At 38.1% G+C, this 11,939-nt stretch overlaps 1 long non-coding RNA gene across 1 annotated transcript in view; it reads left to right on the top strand.

Annotated features, from left to right (window-relative positions):
* Positions 1 to 8,608: 8,608 nt before the first annotated feature.
* LOC148977136 (uncharacterized) overlaps positions 8,609 to 11,939 on the top strand; it is a 65,031-nt gene continuing 61,700 nt past the window's right edge. Inside the window, exons 1-2 of the long non-coding RNA XR_016145509.1 lie at positions 8,609 to 8,775; positions 10,655 to 10,746. This is a non-coding gene — a long non-coding RNA (uncharacterized LOC148977136). The remainder of the gene's footprint in view (positions 8,776 to 10,654; positions 10,747 to 11,939) is intronic.

The following is an 11,939-nucleotide window of genomic DNA, read 5'->3' as shown; positions in this document are numbered from 1 at the left end:
TAGTTTTTTTTCTGACACACTGGCCCATGAAATATGTCATTATGCGCTTATATCTTTCAACTATAGAAATTAGTGCAAAACTAATTATGAAAGTTTCCTTTATTTTTCTGTGCATTTGTTTTACAATAGCCTTTATGGCTATTACTATCATGGGATTAATATTATAACTATTATTATGTAGGCCAGTAGTGTAATGTAGACAGACACTAACTAAAAGAGGTTCAAATTTTTCTCTGTTTAATTTGCACCCTGAATATGGGTTGGAGCTTTTAATTTTGAACTCTCAAAGTGCACCAGACTGCTGAATTTAACATTACAGAACACAAAATTTTCTTACGGGGGAGCATGCCCCCGAACCCCCCTAGAGAAACAGAGGTCCACCTACCACAGTTTTACCTAAAATCCTGTGAGAAACACTGGTATTGCTGTTACAATGGAGCTTATAGTTTTCTTTGGGGGGGGGGGTTCATCAAGGTGGAGTAGCTATAGTATAATTGTGTTAATAAACGACAATTTTGCACTTATTTTTTTCTGTTAGCTCTCATTTCTTCCTACTCACTTATTACACAGCACACTTACATTACATTTATTTTTCCTGTTTTGGGGGGGGGGAGGTGTGGGGCGCTAAAATTGTTGCTGCATACCCCTCTGAAACTGGGTAGTTGCGCCCCTGGGTAGACGTAGACATACCTTTCTTCATTGGTTGTATGTGTTTTTTTGGATTGTTCTGATGATGAAACACGGCAAAAGTATGTTTCCAAGACATTTCAGTAGACAAAAAACTCTAAACAATATGAGCTGCTGAAAACAAGTAATATAAGAGCTTTATACAGCTTTTTACACTGGATATCATTTAAAACATGATTAATCTATCCCTCACAGCCTCACTTTCATATCATGGCGTTGCTCTGAATAAGGTTTATGAGGTTCTTGTGTATCAAGCAGTTTCGGTTAAGCTTCTGTTTATGTTCGCTGATCGATGTTTAAATGTGAATAAAAGCCTAAAGCCTAAAAAATCTGTTCATCATACAAAGCAATTGTGTTTTTTCAGAAAATTTGCACTAAACAGTTCAATTCATATGGATCTATGAACTAAGTGGAAATTGCGTAGCTGTCAATGGAGGGACAGTAAGATTTGATTTCATCAAAAAGATCTTCATTGTCTTCCAAAGATGTATGAAAGTCTTACGGATTTGGAATGACATGAAGTGGGTAATTAAAGACAGAATTTTCATTTTTTGGGTGAACTAACTCTTTAAAAGAAATAGGCTACTTTATTTTCAAAAAATATGCTTGGGGAACTGCAAAGAGTCTGATTGGTGACCTGGGATCTGTTTTTACCAATGGAGAAATGGTCCCCCCGTTGGGTGTTCACTTTAGGAGTGATCTGGCATTTGTGTTATTAGCTGTCAGAATGAATACGGGCTGATGCTGAACAGACGCTGTGCTGAAGCAGTGTCGGAAGTGGCACTTTAGCACTGTAGCTGATTTCATAGCGATTAGTGCAAATCACCCAGCACTTAACGTTATTGCCCAGAAGGGCTAATAGCAGCTTGACACCTCGTGTAAAATTTGCGATGTGCCACTTGCCCAAGTTTATTATATATATATATTATATATATATATATATATATATATTTTTTTTTTTTTTTTTTTTTTGTGGTTAAATTTGATAAGAACCCCAGTCACAAATTATACATGTCAGTGTGTAAAAAAAAAATTAGGCAGGCGGGTCGTTTGGAATAAAGTTCTAAGCTGTGGAATGGGAGTATTTAGGGGTTTACAGAGATACGTTGGTGGAGCCCTCCCTAAACCACCCCAGTATACAGAGGCTTGGCATGCCACAGAAGCTGCTGTCGCCATGGTGACAAGCCACTTCAGTTCAATCAGTGCCCAGTGTTAACAAGCTTTGAATCAAACTGAATTTGAAAGAATAGAAGAATTTAACTGTTGGGTTTATGGATCACAATAATTACTGTATGTTTGATGGACATTGTGAATTATGACGAATAAATAATTATATTGTAATTATTTTCTGGTAAGCTTAACGTTACTGTTTTTCATGTTTTTCGAGGTCTCAGAGATCCATATTATCCAATTGTAAAAATCCTTCTTATTATAAATAAAATAGAACTTATTATTATACTTTGAAATTCTTTTATGAAATGCAAATTTTCTTATTTAAAAAATAACAGAAAAATCTGAATGGTTTGATTGCATGAAGTCAATTACCTAACACTGAATCAAACTGAATATGTTAGGTTTCACAGACAAAATGAATTTTAAGGGTTGGATCCAAGAAATAGCTTCTAATGGTATCAATGTAAATTGTGAAAACTGCATTTATTAATTTCAATTAGTCAATTGGCTTTATGCCCAGCTGCACTACTTCCTGAACTTCAGCCAGCTCCTTGTTTCCTGTCTGCCATTATTGGCCAAATTGATTAATTCAGGTGTGTCTGATTATTGTTGCCATGACTACTGAGGTCAGGTACACCTGAATTAATCAATTTGGCCAATAATGGCAGACAGGAAACAAGGAGCTGGCTGAAGTTCAGGAAGTAGTGCAGCTGGGCATAAAGCCCATTATCAATTAACATTTTTTTAATTAGATTAGGAAATCTCTATAACTCGTTAAATAATGTGCTATTCGACATGAGATCCGATTATGCTTTAGGTGTGTAAAATAAATTTAAATTATAGGCCTATTTAAAAGCTGAAAATGTTGGTTCATTTTCAGCTTTTAAATTGGCCTATAACTTTCCTTTTGTGAGAAAAAAGCATCCCAACTTCTCAAAGTGAACAGCTATGTTTTACTGCATTACAAGTATCATTTTGACATCAGTCTAAAACAGGGTGTATTAGGGTTTCAGGTAGGCCTATATAGGTTTATTTAACGACAGAAATTGAATAATTAAATGTCCAAATAAAACACTATAATCTTCACTGTATGAATTAAATACATACTGATTTGTATTAAAGCTACAAAAGTTATTCAGTCAAGAGAAGTGAGTGATTTTCTCTTTGTCTTTTGTTGTTTGATTAATATGAAGCCGTTAAGCCGTTGTCACTTTAAGAGCTGCACTGACACAATATGTTACACACATGCTTTCTTTCTCAACTGTTTAGTCTACTTAAGGCATAACTGACTGTTTACGTGAATTCTCACCAAGATAGCTATGTTGACATAATTTTGTCTGTATATGGCCATACAAGCGGCAGAAAATAACTGAATTTGCGATCACACGTTATCTGAGAAGCAGCTTTCTGTGTGCGTGACTACTTCGCTAATTGCATTTAATAACATTGAGCATGTTAGACTTATGTAATGTTTTGTCCAGTCTACTCTTTGCTGTCTGCATCAACCTAAAACTTGGACTTTTTGTAATCTTTTGGAGTATTTAAATTCATGCAGTTTTGTGATATGTACATTTGCCATTTACGATATTTCGATATATCTTGATATATCAGCCCTATCGATATACTTAAAGCCATTAAATAGGCTTTTGTGTCTCTCTTTGGGTCTCCAAACAGATCACAGATCACAGAACATCAAGCTCGAAGGTCGAAATGATGAGGCCAATATACAGTGAGAAGAAAAAGAACGGCCAGAAAAAAAGTACATTCCCCAAGGATGTGACGTGGAGACTGTGATAGTCTCAAACTGTCACAGTGTTTGCGAACACCCGACAGCCTCCGAAGATATAGGAATATCCTCTCCCCTGCCTCCGACAGCCAACGTCTGTCTCCATCAATCAAGTGGAGTTAATTTAAAAGCATAAGCTACTTAATTAAAGGAGGTTAGTTGAGCACTGAAATCAAATTCCTGAAATGAGTTTTAATGTCCTCATATTCCCCAGCTCATAGGATGCCCCATCCTCATCACCTCTCGAATGGTAGAATAATATTATAATAACATATTACATTCTATATAATATAGAATAATAACGTCGCCTTCATTTTCGGTGTCATCATAAAACACATAAAACGCTGCAAAGAGCATTCTCTAAAAGGCCGAGAGATGTTAATGTGGTCTCAGCAGGCCAAATGCACTTCCCTCTTATCGCCGTCCTCTTTCCTGCCTCTTCCCATCCATGCTCCGCATCCCTGATGGGAAGCGCCGGACGAGATGAGAGGATGCGAAAGCGAGAGAGCGAGCGAGATCGTAGCATTAAGTAAATAATTTGTATGATAATTCATTACAGTGGCGTCTTTTTCAACTTTAATTGGTCTAAATGAAGAGACATTTCACACCATTTAGATAAAAAAAGAAAAAGGAGGCCAGCATAATGAAAAGGGGGCCTGGCTATCGGACTTCAGAGGTTTGCTCTAAATGAAAATGTAATTGCAGGCGGAATGGTACAAGAGGAGTCGACCCAGCGCAGCAGATCGGGGGTATCTTCAGACAGCCGCGCAAAAGCTAATGACTGAGCAATTTGGAACATTTACTCACCCCAAAGACTCTCATTAAGTCAATCACAGGCTTAGCCGAAGCCCACTCACAGCGGCGGAGGGAACCCTATGCGTTTATTCCGACATCAATCAGGAAGGCCGTCTCTCTCTCTCTCTAGCTTTCAGTGTCTCTCTCCGCGTCTCACTCTCTAAAGCTCTCTCTCCCTCCTCCTCCTGTTAGTCGGCAGGAAAAAAAGAGAGGCCCAAGTAATTTATTCGGGATCTTTGAGAGGATAATGGCCAATTATTTGTTTATAACACTGGTTAAATTTTCATTAGGCAGATTAATGGAATATCATGTACTGTCAACAGTGGACAGAGGGGTGGTGTGTCAGAGATAAACGCCCCAGCAGATGATGTCGCTCTGTGGGTAAATTGGTTTTTCCCATTCCCATGTCTCTGCTTCTCCATATGGAAATGTAAAAGGTGGATGAGGTGGACGGCAAGGAGATGACAGAATATGGAATTGTGGATATACTGAGAGAAGTGTGTGAGCACTCCAGGCAGAATAGTCTTTTTATACATTTATATATATATATGGTCTTTTTCAGATTTTCTGTCACTGTTTAGATCATAAAAGTTTCTAGCATGTCGGAATTTTTTAGAGCTCGATTCATTTATGGAAAATGTGTCTCGGGAACACGGGGAAAGTTCTTTTTGAACAAGTTATACAGTGCGAGAATGCGGATATAAGCCTTCTTTTACAGTTTTCAATTTCAACACCAACACTTCTAATGGTGCATTGGAGATACAGTTCCCGCTTCGCTTTCTATCTGGCCGAGATGTTGGCACCATTTAAATGATTCATTTCAACAGTTTAAACTTTCAGATGGGCTCATAAATAGATTCATGGAGTCATAAATAGAGCTTTTCCAGTGGTGACACGAGGGGGACAGCATAATCTGACATTATGCAGCCGACTCTATTTCTGTAAATGACAGCCTTCAGTGAAGCGACTGCTACAAGTAAAGGCAATGGGACACATTCTGACCCCCTCAGACTGATAGGATGATAAATACTGGTTTGAACCTGAAGTCAAAGGTTCATAAACAGCCACTTGAAACATATCTAAGAATTCCTATTTTCAGCATATTGGAGTGTTATACTGCCAGAGGCATATTTATATGCACACAAATCCAGATATTATTTGCTGGCTTTTAATGCGTCAAAGAAAAGTTCTAAGTAGTCTTTAAGTAAATCATGGGGTATTAATATTTATAAAACTATTTGGCAAATTTACTAAATAGTAGCACCATTGATACATAGTATTTCACCACCATAACTTGAGATTTATTCATTATAAGCACCCTTAATCCAATTTACAGTCAGTATGAAATGAAAACTCACCCCATCTATTTTCTAAAAGCAATTTATTGATCTTATTGTGAATGTCGCATAACATCTTTATTTTCAGTCTGCTTAAATTCTGGACCTTTCTTATAATTGACTGTAAGCTCATATTTAGAGCTGCCTCTATCCAACCAACAACCAATGGATTGAACCAAGTCCCTGCCCTACAATGTTTTTCTTTAGGGCAATCTTTTCACTCAGATCACAATATGGCTGTATTGGAGACTTTTGTAGTGATCATGGCAGCAGTAAGTCATTACAAAATTGAGAAGAGTATTATAACAAGTCATATATCTAAATGTGTGGTGTTGAAAAGCACACTTCTGACATTTTAAAAAGCGTCCCTCAGTACATGGATTGTAGCAGTAGTGAAATAAATGTCCTAAAATAAATACCATAAAAAAGTTATGTTGTTTTTTTAGACTAAATTATATAGACTTTAAATAAGCATGTCTTCTAAAATGCATTTTAAAATAAGTTCGAATAAGTAACGACACCAAAAATGATCATCAAAGAGGAAGAGAGCCGACACAGGAGCCTAAAAAAATGGGAGAACAAGTCAAGCATGTTGCCCCCTCCTCTCTGTCACCATCCATATCACCGTGGACAAATTGTCCTGATCTCCCTTTCACACATGCCTCCTCCACATCTAAATATTCATCCATCACTTTCCCTTAGTCTAGTATCACCCTCCTTAAAAGCCTGTGGGGAAAACTGAACGGCCAGCTCCACCCAATCAAAACAATCGCCCGGCGAGAGGTGAGGGTTATCGAGGGGCGAGCTATCTGTAGCTAGGGCTACGGGTTGCTGGCAGGACACAGGGTCCATTTAATTAGGCCTGCTGCTTCCCTCTGGTGTGAAAGACTCTCAGACCACTTTGATTCGCCATTGCTCTCCCAGCAGGAAGTGCCTGGTGATAATTGACACAGGATTTCCTTGTTAACCAGCCACAGACTGGCTGGATTAAAGTGACAGAGATCTCCAGAAGAAAGTGGGGAGTAGATAAGGGAGGGGTTGGTGAGGTGAAAGTGCTCGCTGGAAGTAGGGGAAATGGTGCGAGGGGGGTGAACGAAGCAGGTATTTACCTCTCTTGAGAAACTAGAGAGGAAATCGCAATAACAGACTTGTGTGTGGGTCCCGGCGTGAGTTGTAGCTCCTACTTATCTTGGCCATTTCAGCTTGGCTGATCAAAGATTGGCTCCCTCAGAATAACCTGGACCCTGGGTTGAGTACATGCTTCCACGCTTTGGGTTTTTTGGCAAATTATCATCCCCTCCTTCCCTGCCTCCCTCCTCTCTACTGTGGTATTACTGTTTATAGAGGGCTAGAGAGGTAATCTCCTTTCATTCAGACAATTATGGACTATCGTGAAATGAAAGCACATTTGCAAATGACGTAATTTTCACCTATTTGTACCAACTAGGTCATGAGCCCTGACAAAAGTATTATCATACAGAGAGAGAGAGGATAAAAACTCATTCGGCCGTGGACAAACATGAGGTTTCCACAGCACCTAATCCATATTATTTATTTCCGCATTTTCACCTTCCTTATCCACACAGCTCACGCTCACACACACACTCAGTCACTCACTCTGTGCAACCAAGTGTCCAGATTTAGGCTGAAATGGAAAACTAAATATCCAAGAAATCAGGGCAAAACGTAGAGTCTGCATCTGGTATGACTACTGTATATACAGTCATTGAAGTCTCTAATTTACATCATTAATTGTAAAGATGAATTCAGTACATTTCACTGATACCTGACTATGACTGTACTAAAAAATATTAACATATAGCTGTGAAGACTGAAGAGATGCAATTACATGCATGCAATATTTGAATTAATCTTTATTGAAACACATCACATTGCTTTATATACAAGTTATGTTAAAACTTAAAATCATCTTTCATATGCAGTAATGGTAACAAAATTATCCATTAATTTTGTTTTCATTTCAATATTAAAAAATAATAGATATGTGAGTTTAAAATTCAACTTGCCAGCACTATTTTAGTTTACTTCGATATTTTTCATCAATGAATCCTGAAAATATGGCAATAGCACTGTTTTTTGTGGAGCCTTAGTAAGCACTTTGTTCGCAGCCTTAGAGACTTCTTTCAAAAACATGAACGAATAGTATTGTAAATACACTATTATATATTGTTATGATGTTATTATAAGGCTTTTTTCCAATAAGCCTCTTTTTCATTGACAGCATGATGAATAATCTGAGAGTGACATTACTGTCCTGTGGTGGAATCCATCAGGAGGACTAGCATTTGACCTCATCTGACCTTCACTTCCTCCATCTCCATCTGCCCAGAGGTCAGCAGTACATGATCACACATGAGAGAAATATCAAGTGAGTGTCTGGACGTATGATCTCTGAACTATCTCTGTCTACACAACAGAGTATAATAAAAGTCTAAAAAACCATTGAATTGCATTAGCATAAGTTAATGCTAACAGTGTCATTCTAAGCACATGGGCAGTAGGAAATTTATAAGGTGCCGTATATGTTTTTTCAACCAATCACAGTTTTTTTTTTTCTTTTTTTTCAGAATTATATATAGGGGTGGGAAAATGTAAAGTCAGTGTACCTACAATAACAGACTGGCATTTCATATGATGTTGATGTCCTCAGAATGTGTCTGTGAAGTTTCAGCTCAAAACACCAGACAGATTTTTTATTATAGCGTTTCAAAGTTGCCCATTTTTGGGTGTGAGGGGAAAAAGCTCCTTTTTATTTGTGTCCCTTTAAATGCAAATGAGCTGCTGCTCCCTGCCCCCGTTCGGACGACAGGCGATCCTTTGCATGAGCTTGAATATGGGAACTACATATTTGCCGAATTTCTCAGGCAAAATGTCAATAATACCGAGTAGTGGAGTTAAGCCATGTTTGAACCAGAGTCAGACACAGACAGAGAAACTCAGGAAGAGGCTGTGACTGTACATGGATGTTTCTGAATGGTTAGTGGATACTTTACATTTATGTAACTTAGTTGTTGTGCAGTTATGTCGATCATTTAATCGACTAGCCTGTAGGCTAACGGGATGCTAATCTGTTGCTCGTGTTCGTGTGGGAACTGTAGCCTATTAAGATGCCCACAAAGCCAAAAAATATATGCTGCATGGACATGGAGATAGAGCAGGTAACGCTATAGTGTAGTTTACGATTATAATGTTGGCTAAAGTTAGTCCTGAATGTAGGCTAATGTTAGTGTTATTGCTAATAGTACAATGTTATGGCTACACATCAAAGTAGACACATATAACAAACGCAACTCGCACACTAAATCCCTACAATCTAATATTCACTAGAGCTATCCAAGTTTAGAGGAGCTTCACTCATACTGTATTCTTTTAATGAATTAACTTATATTTTCACACACAGTTCACAAACAAACTTGGTGTCCGATTTAAAAATGTTCAATTATTTGAGTTCTCTGTTCAAAAGCCTTTTCGATTATTATTCGTTTCTTTGAGTAAAACGGCCTATCTGGCAACCTTGAGTCAGGGGGGACGGGGAGGGGGTACACCACTCTACAGTAATTTGAAAGTGATTGCAGTACCAGTTTTGGCCACAATCTTACATAGGCCCCTTTAAATCTTCTAGGGCTAGGCAATTGGTTGAAACATTATTAAATGATTAAAATTAAGATACAATTTATACAAAACAAAATTCACTTTAAAGAAAGGCTTTATACAAAACAAAACTTAATGAAGTAGTCAAATTCATGTCTGACCCACTCCATATGTCTCCCTATATCTTGCGTATCAAATGATCCTGTCTTAACTCATGAGTCATGCTGTTCACTTTTCATTAAATCAACATAGATTAAATAAAAAAAATAACATATTATTTATTTATAATGGCTAGGTTAAAAACAGATATCATAGTTTGTGATATTAGCTCACTTGTGATATTTGCTCACTGAAGTATTTCCAATTTGGTTGGCCATATGCACCAAATCTTCAGCCAACAGTCCATTGATGTCTGATGCTGAGATTATAACAAATGACACCTTAATTGTAAAGTGTAAAAAAACAACAACAACTTTAGTTTTAATGGGAAATGTCCTTTGGTGAAAGATTAACAAGAACATGTTGTCCAGATATATTAGGTAAGTTGTCACAATGAACAGTTAAAATTTGTACCTTAATTACAGTGTGTGTGTGTGTGTGTGTGTATCAGTGTTTTGTTTACACAACGTTATTTTTATATAGTATAGTTACTGCAGACTGATCTCATGAAGTAGCGTGTGTATGACACGCCAATTTGTATTTCCATTTTTGGCATGCTATCAAGACGCATAATCGCTTTTCAGCGTGTTTATGAACGCAGTTGACTTAACGTTATTACTGCATATATAAATATATGACCTACCTCAACCCCGTCCCCACTGGGGTTAATGGCATTTATGACTGTTCCCTTACCATCCTAGGAAAAAAAAAGATCGCTCCCCAGATGTAGATCTACATTTTGCTTCGTTTCGCGCGGACATTTGACGACGTGTACAGACACGCGGAATCACTCGGGCGTTAGTGGCGTAGACATACACGCGGATACACGCGGATAGCTCAAAATGCGTAGAGATAACACGCCACTTGACTCGAAAGTGGCGTGTATGTTTACGAAAAAGTCATGATGGCATGTTGGTTACTGAGAAAACTTTCCCTTATGAATGTCTAAAACTAAATATAAAGCTTTTTTCCAAATATCACCAGTAAGCAAACTTTCAGCAAATACAAAATAATTTTCATGCACATTAACTCAATTTTTAATAACATTTAAGCACATTTTTAGATTAAAAATATTTTATTTAAATGCAGTGTTCCTCTTTCTCAGGCCAGAGAAACTTTACACTGCTGTTGTGAGAGTGTTATCAGCGCTCATGTCGGCAGGAACTGCATCTAAACCCTGCTGTAAGACTTCAATATGTGAGTATTAACACGCTTCAGGGTGCTTGACTTCTGTATCCGGAATTGCTTTCTAGCAGAGAGTGAGAAAGGCGAGACAGAGGGTTAGAGATTTGCTGTTCTCTCAGACCAAAGTAAATATGATAGGCAGGAAAAGCAATCATATAACCAACATATGCTCCCCTATCGAGAAAACACAGGAGTCTAGATTAAGATTTTGTCATGAGTGAAATCATTGCTGTTTAATTGAATCGTGCTACAGATAAACTCCTTGGTCGAGCCCTCTCCCGATGGCTAGGTCGTGATAAACAACTTCAATCAGAGTGCTATAGAGTCACACACTAGCTCTCTTGACTTTTCCACTGATCTTTATTCTGTGAAACTAGAGGAGATTGTGTGTGTGTGTGTGTGTGTGTGTGCGCGCGCGCGCGCGTGTGTGTGTGTGCGCCCTGAGGTTGATGCTATAGGACTGCGCTATTTTAAATGTTTTAGGCCTTTTTTTCTTTAAGTCTTGATCATGCATAGATGTCCCAAATGTGTTTATTTACAAAAACCTCTGAGATAAGGGGTTTTCGCACCAAACCTTTTCATAGCTCCTAGAACTAATTCCGGATGTTCTCACCACAGAAACTGGAAACAAATTTAGTTCTTGGATTGTCTTTTGGGGAAACTAAATTAGCTCCTACTCCAGAGTAGGGTCTAACTCAGCACATTAGGAACTATTGATGTAAGTGTACATTGATTGGTCAAACATATGCCATATGAAACAGCACCTGCCATTTTTAAAAAGCCATGTAAACACACACAGTTTTCCCCACGAACATATAGAAAGCTTATGTTAACTGTATTTACCTGTTGCCTTTGTGTTGTGTTCTTTTCTCAACCGCAAGTTATCTAGCACCGCAAGTTGTTGATTTCATCTCTTAGTCCTCTGTTTTTGCTCTTTTCATCACATAACTTATACGTCTACCTCCGATCTCCTTTATTACAAATCCCACGACTCACAACAACAAAGCTCCGATCACAGTGTCCTCCATTCTCCAGTTGTTGATGTTGTTGAAGGCCACGCTGTGTGACTGGGCCAGCTTGCATCACTTCAGAGCTGCTACTGGTGGTGAATGTAGCCAGGAAAATGGCCCCAGGAGAAAATTTAGTTCTCGTGGAATTGCCCTGATGGCTAGTTCCTATAACTAAGTTCTTATAACTACCCGGGT

This window comes from Pimephales promelas, chromosome 11 (assembly GCF_988280905.1).
Source record: "Pimephales promelas chromosome 11, fPimPro1.hap1.1, whole genome shotgun sequence".
In the NCBI taxonomy this organism is placed as follows: domain Eukaryota; kingdom Metazoa; phylum Chordata; class Actinopteri; order Cypriniformes; family Leuciscidae; genus Pimephales; species Pimephales promelas.
The sequence above is the reverse complement of the archived record's forward strand: the minus strand, read 5'-3'. Positions and strand labels throughout refer to the sequence as shown.